Here is a 14,818-nt window from a genome sequence, read left to right on the forward strand (position 1 = left end):
TTTATCGGGCTGTTCTCGGAACTGCCTGCTCCCGGTGACCGCACTTGTTTTCAGACCGGCTCGCGCACAGGCACAGGTAAGGGCTTACCGGTGCCTCGCCGGACTTGTGAAAAAAGATGGCAGCCCGCATATGTTCGCGGGCGAACAATGCGAACTGGCCATCACTGTCCCTGACCTAGAGGCTCTGCTCTCTCTAAAACTGCTGCACCCTCTGCACTTTGACAGGAACAAGGAGTGAAAATGTCATCACACCTGGACCTATGTATCAAAGTGTGTGGGGTGGCAGTTGCAGAGAGAGCAGAGCCTCTAGGTGTAAGGGCAACGCCCCCGTTGCTTCTTGAGGCTCATTTGCATATATTTAAACATTACTTTTTTTTCAGCCATGCGGGCACATATGAACATGGGACCAATATAGATGCCTTCAGCTGCCAAGAGCACATGCAATGGGTCAGCTAGTTTCATAGGTACAAATCTGCTGACAGATGCCATTTAAACATGATGAAAGCCAATGGATCAGTTTAGGCATCAGATCGGTTAAAAATAACTAAATAAAAAATAGATGTTTGAAAAGATTAAGAAACATGATTGATCCTGATTACAGGGCAATAGTTAAAAAAAAATAAAAAATCTCACTTCGGAATTTTAGCATTTCTATACTAGAAGTTGGAAACTTGGATCCTGACATATTTCTATGTAAATATGTATTGTATATGGAGAATTTATATTTTTGGTTCTGTTTGTTGAAGGCACTTATTAGTATGAAACATTCTGGCTGTACGTCATGAGGTGTGTAATAAATGAGCTGTAGTGTTGTTTCAGTGTTTTTTTTTCTTTTTCTTAGACCCCTTGAATACCTGCTTTTCATTTACTAAAGTGCTGAATATGCTTTAAGTAGATGTAAATCATATACATAGTGTATACACTGGTCTAAGACTTTGCACTACAGTTTACACTCCGAAAAGTATATCCTCTGGATAGGTCATCAGTATCCGGTGGGAGTTCAACACCTGGGACCCTGGCCGATCAGCTGTTTGAGAAGGCAGCGGCGCTGTGCTTGGTATCGAGCTCATCCCCATTCACTTCAAAGGGGCTGAGGTGCTCCTAGGCCATGTGAATGCAGGCCTTCGCAAACAGCTGATCTGCGGGGGTCCCAGGTGTTGGACCACCACCGATCAGATACTTCGTTTGGTGGTAAAAGGTGAATTGCGTTATGGATTCCGTTACCACTGACCATAGCGCAATTCTATGACGGAATACATATTGCAAAACGGATCTGTCCCGTTTCCGTTATGCAGGAGAGTCCTCTCCTGCATCACTGAAACGGGACGGATCTGTTTTACAGCCCATAGACTTCGATTATGACGGAATGAATAACGGAATGCCTCTAAAGGCTTTCCGTTATGCATTCTGTCATAGAATTGCGTTGTGGTCCGTGGTAACGGAATCCATAAAGCAATTCTGCTTTTACCACCAAACGAAGTGTGAACGAATTTCATAAGCGGAAATTCGCTCATGTCTAGTCAGCAGTAAAAAGAAATCTCGAAAAACCCCTTTAATGAATACTTCAGTATACATGGAAAAAACTGGGAAATGTGAAATTATTCTTTAACAGAATTATAATGAATTGCAATGCATGGATGCAGCATGTGCCCGGTATGATGCTCTCAGAGGGATCTCTGTTTACACACACAGTTGGGATCCCAGAGTGTGCGAACCACTTCTATCATGTTCATATCACCTAACCAGATGTATTGATCCTAATGGATGTCAGTATAAAGCCTCATTCACACGTCAGTGATTTCCATCAGTGATTTTGAGCCAATACTAAGTGCTGCTCTATACACAGAACAGGTGCAGATCTTTACCTTAGGCCGAATGCACACAGCCGTGTTCCGCGGCCAAGAGCGGTCCGTATGCCGGGCTGGATTCCTGTTCGGAGCAGGAGCGCACGGCGTCATTGGTTGCTATGACGCCGTGCGCTTCATGTCGCCGCTGCACTACAGTAATACACTATACGCAGGGCTTGACAAATTTCCTTGGAATCTAGGAGCCAGCTAAAAAAGTTAGGAGCCAGGCGGAGCCGCATCATAAAGCCCCTAGTAGGTGCCCCCATAGTGCTCCCCCCCCCCCCCACACACTTTTCCATAGAGCCCCCCAATAATGCTGTATACCATGTTACATATACCGCCGCTCCGTCCCCGGACCCTATTGACTATAATAGGGACGGGGGTGGAGCTCCGGTGCAGCACGGCAGTTCGCGGTGAGAGGCCGCCGGACTAAAAAGTTGGACATGCAGTACTTTTAGTCCGGTGGCCTTTCACCATGCACTGCCATGCTGCGCCGGAGCTCCGCCCCTATTATAGTCAATGGGGACAGAGCGGTGGTCCGGCGAAACAGCGGAAGGACGGATCCGACAGGGTGAACAGCCTGCCGGATCCGTCCTGCCGCAAGTGTGAAAGTAGCCTTAGTTATATAGCTACTGAATGAGACAGAAGAAGGTATGCCTTTAACATATATATCTCCTTGAGAAGCCAATTTGATCCTAAAGGGTTAATTCAAACTGTAATCTAAACTCTGTCCTGTCACTTCTCTTATCTCTCTGCTCCTGTCCCTTAAAGGAACACTGACAGGCCCAATAACCATAATTAGCTGTACATATGTATGCACAGGTCTTCTAATGTGCATTAAAAACATAAGTCTAACCCCTGTCCACATTATGTACACAGTAAACTCATGTTTTATAACCTGAAGTAATCGCTTTTCTTTCTGCCCAAGGGGCGGGGTTTCAGCTCCACTTGCGCCCAGCCAGCCGCCCCCCAACCGCCGTTCTGAAGTGCCGCCCAGCTCATCAATATTCACTTCGCTGGACGGCTTCTGCTGTCCCCGACCTTCTGAGATCCGAAAGCGAGTCCGATGCCCATAGCTTTCTATTGGGCATGCGCCGGATCTCGGAAGGTCGGGGACTGCAGAAGCCGTCCAGCAAAGTAAATATTGATGAGGTGGGCGGCACTTCAGAACGGCGGTTGGGGGGAGGCTGGCTGGGCGCAAGTGGAGCTGAAACCCCGCCCCTTGGGCAGAAAGAAAAGCGATTACTTCAGGTTATAAAACATGAGTTTACTGTGTACATAATGTGGACAGGGGGGATACTTATATGTTTTTAATGCACATTAGAAGACCTGTACATACATATATACAGCTAATTATGGTTATTGGGCCTGTCAGTGTCCCTTTAATCTCATCACTGCTGCAAAAGCATCAGCCTCAGTGTAAACTGTTCTAGAGTCTGACTCACGTTCTTTTAACTCAAAGAATCGAGTGAGTCTCTAACTAAGTCGGATCTTTAGATTCTTTTAACCTGTGACTCATTTGATTCTTAGACTCCCTGTACTTGTGTCAGTGACTCAGACTCAGAGTTGCTAGTGCTTGCATTGCCTGAGCTCTGATTGGTTGGTGGGCGGGGAGGGGAGGGGCTGGCAGCAGCAGCTTCCACTCTAGGATCAGATTACACTCCTCCCGAGCCCCTCCCCTCCCTGCTGCCAGCGGCTCTGCTATTGTGTGCTGTGACTGAGCTGTCTCAGACTGAGGAGCTGTTTCACACGGTGCTGCCTCAGGACAGAATGGCAACTCTGCACCCATCGCCCAGGCACCTTTGAAAACGGGCTGACAAATACCCAAGCGCCAGGACTAAATTCCTGGTCGCCATGGCGACCTGGAGCCTGGGATTTGTCGAGCCCTGCTACAGGTCCTTCAAAAAAAATTAGCATATTGTGATAAAGTTCATTATTTTCTGTAATGTACTGATAAACATTAGACTTTCATATATTTTAGATTCATTACACACCAACTGAAGTAGTTCAAGCCTTTTATTGTTTTAATATTGATGATTTTGGCATACAGCTCATGAAAACTCAAATTTCCTATCTAAAAAAATTTGCATATTTCATCCGACCAATAAAAGAAAAGTGTTTTTAATACAAAAAAAGTCAACCTTCAAATAATTATGTTCAGTTATGCACTCAATACTTGGTCGGGAATCCTTTTGCAGAAATGACTGCTTCAATGCGGCGTGGCATGGAGGCCATCAGCCTGTGGCACTGCTGAGGTGTTATGGAGGCCCAGGAGGCTTCGATAGCGGCCTTAAGCTCATCCAGAGTGTTGGGTCTTGCGTCTCTCAACTTTCTCTTCCCAATATCCCACAGATTCTCTATGGGGTTCAGGTCAGGAGAGTTGGCAGGCCAATTGAGCACAGTAATACCATGGTCAGTAAACCATTTACCAGTGGTTTTGGCACTGTGAGCAGGTGCCAGGTCGTGCTGAAAAATGAAATCTTCATCTCCATAAAGCTTTTCAGCAGATGGAAGCATGAAGTGCTCCAAAATCTCCTGATAGCTAGCTGCATTGACCCTTCCCTTGATAAAACACAGTGGACCAACACCAGCAGCTGACATGGCACCCCAGACCATCACTGACTGTGGGTACTTGACACTGGACTTCAGGCATTTTGGCATTTCCCTCTCCCCAGTCTTCCTCCAGACTCTGGCATCTTGATTTCCGAATGACATGCAACAGTCCAGTGCTGCTTCTCTGTAGCCCAGGTCAGGCGCTTCTGCCGCTGTTTCTGGTTCAAAAGTGGCTTGACCTGGGGAATGCGGCACCTGTAGCCCATTTCCTGCACACGCCTGTACACGGTGGCTCTGGATGTTTCTACTCCAGACTCAGTCCACTGCTTCCGCAGGTCCCCCAAGGTCTGGAATCGGTCCTTCTCCACAATCTTCCTCAGGGTCCGGTCACCTCTTCTAGTGCAGCGTTTTCTGCCACACTTTTTCCTTCCCACAGACTTCCCACTGAGGTGCCTTGATAAAGCACTCTGGGAACAGCCTATTCGTTCAGAAATTTCTTTCTGTGTCTTACCCTCTTGCTTGAGGGTGTCAATGATGGCCTTCTGGACAGCAGTCAGGTCGGCAGTCTTACCCATGATTGCGGTTTTGAGTAATGAACCAGGCTGGGAGTTTTTAAAAGCCTCAGGAATCTTTTGCAGGTGTTTAGAGTTAATTAGTTGATTCAGATGATTAGGTTAATAGCTCGTTTAGAGAACCTTTTTATGATATGCAAATTTTTTGAGATAGGAATTTTGGGTTTTCATGAGCTGTATGCCAAAATCATCAATATTAAAACAATAAAATGCTTGAACTACTTCAGTTGGTGTGTAATGAATCTAAAATATATGAAAGGCTAATGTTTATCAGTACATTACAGAAAATAATGAACTTTATCACAATATGCTAATTTTTTTAGAAGGACCTGTATACGAGTGTATTACTGTAGTGCAGCGGCGGCATGAAGCGCACGGTGTCCTAGCAACCAACGATGCCGTGCGCTCCTGCTCTGAACAGGAATCCAGCCCGGCATACCACGGAACACGACCGTGTGCATTCGGCCTTATACATTATGTCTGTGGAGGCTCCAATCCTGATTTTGACTCACAATCACTGATGGAAATCACTGACTTGTGAATGAGGCATAAATGACATGATAACTCTGTTACTCTTATGGAAACACCAAATTTATATATTTTGCAAGATAAAAATACAGAATAATTTGAGCATTGCTGCTCGGATTATACCTATAACATTTTTATTATTTTTCATTGACGGAACGGTGTGAGCATTTTTTTTTTTTCTTTGGTACCATTTTGGAGTATTTATGTTTTGGATTTTTTTTTAACACTTTTAACTTATTTTATTTTTTGGGAGGATTGCACTAAAACCAGTAATTTAGAAATTGCTTTTTTATTTTTTTAAGGATTAGGCCGGTTTTTGGAAATTAGATATGTCCCTTTATGTGGTAATAACTATGGAACGCTTTTACTTATCCAAGCTATTCTGAGGTTGTTTTCTCGTGACACATTGTACTTCATGATGGTGGTAAATTTCGGTCAATATTTTTCATTTTTATTTAAAAAATAATAATTTACAAAAAAATTGAAAAATTCCAAACTTTCCAAATTTCTATTTGCCCGCAATTTAGATGAACAAACAAATAAGGACAATATAGAAACAAGCAAAATAAAAATAAAGCAAAAAGAACATCATATGTGATGTCGCTCACCGGTAGAGTACATCAGCACAAATGGTCAGCTACAGTTGTTACCATATTCCACCCAGCCAGGACTTCGTGAGCAAGGAGCAGATTCCTGGTTACAGGCGGTGCTGGGCTTCTTCACAGGGGGGTGTGGCTGGGCTGGGCTCCTTACCAGGCTGATTTACATATATATATAAAATAATTTTTTACACTCAATAAAACCACACAGAGCTATTGAACAGGTATATTGCAGACATGCTAGCGGCAATCTAGCCGTTCATGTCTGCATCTCTATAGGGTAAAAAGAGGTAACGGAATCCCTTTAAGACAAAAAGCCCTCCAAAACCTAGAGCCGAACAGAACGCCTCTATCAGAGACCACATTTTCTGGAATCCCATGTAGACATACCACATAATTTATAAACAGAGAAGCCAGAGTCTTAGCATTGGGCAGCTTTGCCAGTAGAACAAAATGCACCATCTTACTAGACCACTACCCATACCAACTACTTACCCTCAGAGACCGGCAAGTCGGTGATAAAATCCATGGACATATGAGACCACGGTCTACTAGGGATGGGCAGTGGTCGTAACTCACCCACAGGACGGGATCTGGGAGTTTTGGCTCTGGTACACACTTCACATGAAGACACATAAGAGTGGGCATCTCTAGATAACGTGGGCCACCAGTAGGACCTGGAGATGAGCTCCTTGGTGGCAATAATACCCGGAAGTCCAATAAACACTGAATTATGGCATTCACCCAACAGTCGGAAGCGTAAATGACCTGGCACAAACAATTTATTTGTAGAGGATTGTACAGGAGCTAGTTGTTGTCCTGCCTCTATTTTAGTAGTTAGATCAGAGGACACCGAAGCCACAATGATACCTGCTGGCAATATTGGTTCTGGAGGAGTATCCGGAGGTTAAAAAGCACAAAAACTTCGGAAAAAGGCATCGACTTTAACATTTTTACTTCCTGGCCTGAAAGTAATACAAAAGTTAAAACGTGTAAAGAACAATGCCCATCTTGCTTGTCTGGGATTCAAATGTTTAGCAAATTCCAAATACAATACATTTTTGTGATCAGTAAGAACTGTAACACTGTAAAACTGTAACAATGTTGAGCCCCCTCCAAAAAATGACGCCATTTCTCAAAGGCCCATTTAATAGTGAGTAACTCTTGGTTCCCAATGCCCTAATTTCTCTCAGTGGGAGAGAACTTGCGAGAGAAGAACGCCCAAGGTCTCAGATTCGTGAGATTTGATGACCCCTGAGAGAGAACCGCTCCTACTCCATCTTCAGATTTATCGACCTGAACTACAAAAGGCTTTTCTTGATCCGGCTGAACCAGGATTGGGGAGTTAACAAAACACTTCTTGAGAGTTTCGGAGGCTTTTATGGCCTCAGATGGCCAATTCACTAGATCGCCCCCTTCCTGGTAAGGTCGGTAAGAGGTTTAGTGACCACCGAAATATTTTTAATAAATTTTCGATAATAATTGGAAAACCCCAAAAAACGTTGCAACGCTTTAAGGGAAGAGGGTCTCACCCATTCCTGAATGGCTTGCACCTTCCCCGGATCCATCTTAAAAGATTGAGTAGTAAGGATATATCCCCCAAAAAATATTCTTGTACCCCAAATATATCTTTCTCCTCTTTGGCACATAATAGTTTTCTTCTAAGGACCTCCAGAACCTGTCTTGTGTGAGTGACATGGGAATCCCGATTCGGTGAAAAAAAATCTTGATATCTTTCAAATATATCATCATAAATTCTCCAATAAACTGCCTGAAAATATAATTAACAACATTTTGAAAAACTGCCGGAGCATTACTCAGACCAAACGGCATGACCAAATATTCAAAATAACCCTCAGGAGTGTTAAAGGCAGTTTTCCACTCGTCTCCCTCCCTAATTCGAATCAGATTATAAGCATCCCTTAAAATCGTGTTTCGTGAACCAACGAGCCCCAAGCACCTGATTGAACAAGTCTGAAATCAACGGCAAAGAGTACTGATTTTTAATAGTCATTTTGTTCAATTCTCTATAATCAATACAGGGTCTCGGACCCCCATCTTTTTTTTTCCACAAAAAAGAACCATAGGTGATACCGAGGGTCTAATATGAACTTTTATTAAACTTTCCTTCAGATATTCCCTCATAGAGGCTCGTTCAGGACTGGACAAGTTATAAATACGACCCTTCGGGTATTTGGATCCTGCAATGAGATTGATGGCACAATCATATGATCTATGGGGTGGAAGGTTTTCAGCGTCAGATGTGGAAAAAAACATCAGCAAAGTCATAAATGTATGGGGGAAGAGTTTTTGACTCACTAGTGATTCCAGCCTGAATAATCGGTAGACAATATGAATTACATTTAGGTCCCCATTTCTCTATTTCACCCGTGGATCAATTAATGACAGGGTTATGAATCTAGAGCGAAGGCATGCCCAAAACCACCTCCACAGGTAAATTCTGTAATATCAAAAAAGAACAAATTTCATTATAACAAGCCCCCACAGTCAAGATCACCCCAGGAGTACAAAATTTGACCGTCCCGCTCACTAAAGGAGTAGAATCAATAAAAAACCATGTAGAATGGGTTAGGGTGAGACAAAATGGGTATCCCAATAGAGAGAGCAAAATTATGATCAAGAAAATTAGAGGCGGAGCCTGAATCAATAAAGGCCTCACCGTGACCCGTACAAGAACCTAAAGAAATAACCACTGGTACATTAGAAGCATGTACCCCTTTGGTGTCGTTGATCTCTCCTGGTCATCCCGAGTTGCATGGGTTCTTCAAGATGATTTTTCCACCTTGACTCCCATAGGTAAGGAGTCTTGTTTGCCCACCGCCTGTGGAAAGAACAGATGTTCCTGCTGCCTTTCTCTGATGCGTCGGTCCAGTCTAACAGCTAGGTTCATAGTCTGCTCTAAGGTGTCAGGACAGGGATAGCTGACCAACATGTCTTTGAGACTTTCAGAGAGCCCTGATCTAAACTGACACTTGAGTGCTGGCTTATTCCAGCCAGCCAGAGGGAACACACCTTTTAGGGAATTGGGTACAGTACTCCCCTACTGGTCTGTTCCCCTGAGTAAGAGACTTCAACTGAGATTCTGCCACAGTCGCCCTATCAGGTTCATCATAAAGTACACCTAAGGCCTGAAAGAACGATTCCACTGAAGCTAGACAAGGGGAGTCCGTGGGGAGGGAGTATGCCCATTTTTGTGGGTCGCCTTGCAACAAAGAGATAATAATCCCTACTCTTTGTTGTTCAGACCCTAAAGAATGAGGGCGAAAGTACAATTTACAGCTTTGACTCACGATCTACGATCCCCTGAAAAACGATCTGGCAGCTTAACATGGGGCTCAATATTTTGCAGGGAGGAGGTAGCTACAGGTGGGGTATGAACTGATTCCTGCTGCTGTAACCTTTCCGCCAACTCCTGCACCATTTGAGCAAGGTTATGGACCTGATCAGTAAGCACTCACATCGGGTCCATAATGAAGGTAAGGCCTCTGATTCTGTCACGTACGGGAGGAGTGTGCCACCCTGAGCTCCACCCTCACCTCTGTCCCTGCCTACATGCACAGTCCACCCTAGGCGACGGTGTACAACTTGACGGCGGCCCCTAATCTGAGTACGTGCAAGGCCTTAAAGGTAAGAATACAATAAAGGAGAAAAAAAACAAAAACAAAGTGACAGGCAGGCACTGAGGGGTTAATCAAATATCAAAGTCAATACGAGCCGAGGTCAGGAGCCATGAGGAACAATACAAAAGGGAAAAGCAAGATCAAGTCAAACTCACGCCGGGTTTAAAGCCAAGAGGTCACGTCAAATGCAGGAGGTAGCAAGAGCGAGGTCAAAATACGGAGCCGAGGTCAAAACACAACAAACACTATCAGATGATATGCTGCTGAATGAAACAAGACCAATCACAGGCAACCTGTGGCCAGCAGGCTGCCTGTTTAAATAGCCCTGGCTGGTGAGTCACATGACGTGGCCAGCGTCACGTGACTCACAGTGCACAGCCCAACACAACTGAGCACTGATCATCATTATTGGTGCTCAGCTCCTCTGCTGTTCGCCTGCTGCCATGGAGACAAGGACGCAGGCTGCGTTCTTGAGCCTTTCCTTGCACAGGGCGCCGGCGGTGCTGTGAAGGAAGCACACTTTGCCGGCCCCTCGTTACAGGATGTCCTGTCCTATACTTAATATAGCTAATTCTGGGGTTAGTGGTATAATCAGGCCTGTCACCTCCTCAATCAGATCTGAGACTCTGCTCCATAAAGTCGTTACAGATGGGCAGTACCACCACATGTGGGAAGGGGAACCTCTGCTTCCACATAGGCGCCAGCATAGGGGAGAGTATGTAGGAAAAAAGTGTGCTATTCGATCCGGGGTCAGGTACCATCTCATTTGTATCTTTCTATTTCTATGCAGAGCAGTTAGCCATCTTTCCAGAGGGAATTCGCTACCTAGTTCTTGTTCCCATCTATTCATGTATGTGGGTTTAATCGCGATCTCAGTCGGTAGAATAGATGAGTAGATTATGGATAAGCTAAAGGTTGAATGGACGCTATCCTCAAAGAAAGAGTTCAGTTTACAAGACCTTTGATTTTGATGCCCAAGAGAGGGGGTAGACAGATAGTGTTTAATCTAGAGGTATTGGAAAAATACCTTGTTAGGGATGTCAAACATATAGAGTAGAGACTCAAAGTCAAGGAGTCTCCCATCTTTATATAAGCAGCATATGGTTGAGATACCCTTTTCTACCCAAATGGAAAAAGAGAGATTAGGGAGTAGATATTCCAATGCTGGGATTGGGAGGTCTATTCCCCGCCAGTCCAGACATTTGATAGTCTGCTAGTTTGTTTGCTAGTAGAGGTGTTTCCATGCAAAGATGGAGGCATGCATTGTGTCCAAAAGGGGGGGGGGGGGGGGGGAATTTGTATTACCTATGACGTGAGCTGCCAGGAATGTTTTCAGGGATTTCCTCTTCACAAAATGTTCCTCAATCTGGATCCATTTTTGCGCGCTTAGCAGGTAGCCACTATTCTCTGACCTGATCTCCTAGACTAGCAATGTAATACTTATAAAGGTTAGGGACCCCCAGTCCACCTTTCCTCAAAGGCGGATATGAGGTAGAGGCATTGACTCTAGGATGTTTCTCCCCCCACATGAACTGTAGAACAGAGATCTGTAATTTCTGTATATAGTGTATGGCTATTTTTAGAGGTATGCACCAAAAGCGGTACAAAATCTTTGGTAGGATTAACATCTTTACTGCATTTATCCTCTCGATCCAGGACAAGTAGATAGAGGAGTACTTAAGGTAATCCTTTCTTAGTTCGTCCACCGAAGCATTAAAGTTGAGGGGGATCACTCTTTTAATAGCAGGGGGTAATAGTATTCTCAGGTAGTGTGGGGATCCGCTCTGGTAGGCAGTGGTAGCGAGTGCAGTATAGAGGCAACACAGAATGGTCTTGGTGTAAAACACGATGCTTTGTTTATTCACACGGTGCATACAAGTGAAAGACGGTGCAGTTCATAGGGAGGGTGGTCACACACAACAGCAAAATAATAGTTCAAACACAGCAAGTCCCTGCTGCAGGCTACTTGAGGCCTGTTTCAGTCACATAAAGCAAAGTCTATTTAAAGCCAGGAGTAATGTCACCTTTTTCATGAAGTAAGTCCATGGGTCCTGCTTCTAGCCACAGGACACGGATCCCTCCTGGTTTCAGCTGCAGGATCCTGCACAGTCCTCCACAGGCCTCAGCACACAGCCCAGCTCACCTCCACTTCTCACTCTCACAGCCAGAGAACACAGAAGCTTCACATTGCACACCACACCCTTGTTGCTGGTCAGGTTTTAACTCTTCCCTGCAAAACCTGGCCTGGACCGTGGGGAGACAGGCACCCGCCCGCATATCTGCCTGCTCCCAATAAGAGCCGGCCCGGATCCGCTGTGTTAACAGCATAACCGCTGCAATATGCACTTTTCTGGCTCTTACTCCACCGGTGCCAGGACCCCGGGAACCTGCCGTCTATTACCACCCCAGGTACTCTCCTACATATCCCCCCCCTTTGTTCAACCCTGAAGGGTTGCACACCCTGTTCAATCCTGAGGGGTTGGACACATGTACAACAGTGTACCCGGGAAAGGGCATCGGCATTCCCCTGTAAGCGGCCTGCCCTGTGTTCGACACTGAACTTAAAATTCTGGAGGGACAAGAACCATCTGGTGACCCGGGCACTCCCCTCCTTGGCCCGGCTCATCCACTGGAGAGGGGAATGGTCGGTCACCAGACGGAACCTTCTCCCTAACAGATAGTACCTAAGGGACTCGAGGGCCCACTTAATGGCCAGGCATTCTCTCTCTACCACACTGTACCTGGTTTCCGCTGGGGTGAGTTTGCGACTCAGGAAGACAACAGGGTGTTCCTCCCCACTGATTTCCTGAGAGAGTACTGCCCCTAGGCCCACTCCAGAGGCGTCCGTTTGAACGACAAATTCCCGTGTGAAGTCGGGTGTCACCAAAACCGGGGACCCACACAGAGCCGACTTCAAACGGGAGAATGCCTCCTCCGCCTGCTCATCCCAGCGGACCATCACCGTCTTCCTCCCCTTTAAAAGTCTTGTCAATGGGGCCGCTACTGTGGCAAAGTTGGGGATAAAGCGCATGTAATATCCTATCATCCCTAGGAACGAACGTACTTGCTTGGTGGTAAGAGGTCTGGGCCAGCTCTTGATCGCCTCAACCTTGTCTACCTGGGGTTTGACAACTCCCCGCCCAATCACGTATCCCAGGTACCGGACCTCCTCGAACCCGAGCGAACACTTTTTTGGGTTGGCCGTCAGTCCAGCTTTTCTAAGTGAATCGACTACGGCCTGTACCTTGGGCAGGTGACTCTCCCAGTCCTGGCTAAACACGATGATGTCGTCCAGATATGCCGAAGCATATGGACGATGGGGCCGTAGGATGACGTCCATCAATCGCTGGAAGGTGGCTGGAGCGCCATGTAGGCCAAAGGGCAAAACTTGGTACTGAAATAACCCCTCGGGGGTGACAAAGGCAGTCTTCTCCTTTGCCGCCTCCGTGAGAGGCACCTGCCAATATCCTTTTGTGAGGTCGAGGACCGAGAAATAGCGAGCTTTCCCTAGCCGTTCTATGAGCTCGTCTACCCGGGGCATGGGGTAGGCATCGAATTTCGACACTTCGTTGAGCTTTCTAAAGTCATTGCAGAAGCGCAGAGTACCGTCAGGTTTTGGGATGAGGACTATGGGGCTGGCCCACTCGCTCCTTGACTCCTCAATCACCCCTAACCTCAACATGGACCTTACTTCTTCTGAAATGGCCTGTCGCCGGGCCTCCGGTACACGATACGGCTTTAACCGTACCCTGACGTGGGGCTCGGTGACGATGTCATGTCGGACTACCGAAGTTCGACCAGGAAGCTCAGAGAATACGTCCCTATTTCGACTCACCAACTCTTTGGCTTCCTGAGCTTGTTTAGTCGACAGACCACCCGCTATCTTTACCGCGGAGGTGCCCTCCCGGACCTCGGGTGGAGCTGGGATCTTCCCCGCAGACAAGACAGTGCTTGGGCTGTCCCCAATGAGACACTCCCTATCTCTCCACGATTTCAGTAAATTTACATGATATACTTGTTCTGGCTTCCGCCGGCCTGGCTGGGATATCTTGTAATTCACTGACCCCACCTTCTCTTTCACCTCGTAGGGACCTTGCCACCGTGCCAAAAACTTACTGTCAATGGTGGGGACTAGCACCAGTACCCGGTCACCCGGGTTAAATGTCCGGACCTGGGCACTCCGGTTGTATACCCGGCTCTGTGCCAGTTGGGCGGCTTCCATGTGTTCTCGGACGATTGGTAGGACTGTCTCTATACGGTCCTGCATCTTTTCTATATGCTCTATAATACTCTTGTGGGGGGTGGGCTGTTGCTCCCACGCCTCTTTTGCGATGTCCAGCAACCCTCTTGGCCGTCGACCGTATAATAGCTCGAAGGGCGAGAATCCCGTAGATGCCTGGGGCACTTCTCGCACTGCGAACAATACGTACGGCAGCAACAGGTCCCAATCCTTTCCGTCTTTGGCTACGGTTCTTTTAAGCATAGTTTTTAGGGTTTTGTTAAAGCGTTCCACTAGTCCGTCGGTCTGAGGATGGTATACGGACGTGTGCAACCGTTTAACCCCTAAAAGCTTGCAGAGCTCCCTCGTCACCTTAGACATGAAGGGCGTCCCCTGGTCGATCAGGATCTCTTTTGGAATCCCCACCCTTGCGAACATACCCATGAGTTCTTTAGCTATGAGCTTAGCAGAAGTATGACGTAGTGGGATCGCTTCAGGATATCTGGTGGCATAGTCTAAGACCACCAAGATATGCTGGTGCCCTCTGGCCGACTTGTTTATGGGGCCTACCAGATCCATCCCTATTCTTTCGAAGGGGACCTCGATGAGGGGCATGGGTACTAGGGGACTGCGATAGTGGGGCTGGGGGCTCGTCATCTGACACACTGGACAGGATTGGCAAAACCTTTTGACCTCCTCATAAACCCCGGGCCAATAGAACCTTTGCAGAATCCGCTCTTGGTTTTTTTTTACGCCCAAATGTCCTCCCAGCACGTGGGAGTGGGCCAAGTCCAGTACCACACGGCGGTATGGCTGGGGTACCACCAGCTGCTCCACTACCTCGTGCTGCACTTTGTCC

This window comes from Bufo gargarizans, chromosome 5 (assembly GCF_014858855.1).
Source record: "Bufo gargarizans isolate SCDJY-AF-19 chromosome 5, ASM1485885v1, whole genome shotgun sequence".
Taxonomy (NCBI): Eukaryota; Metazoa; Chordata; class Amphibia; order Anura; family Bufonidae; genus Bufo; species Bufo gargarizans.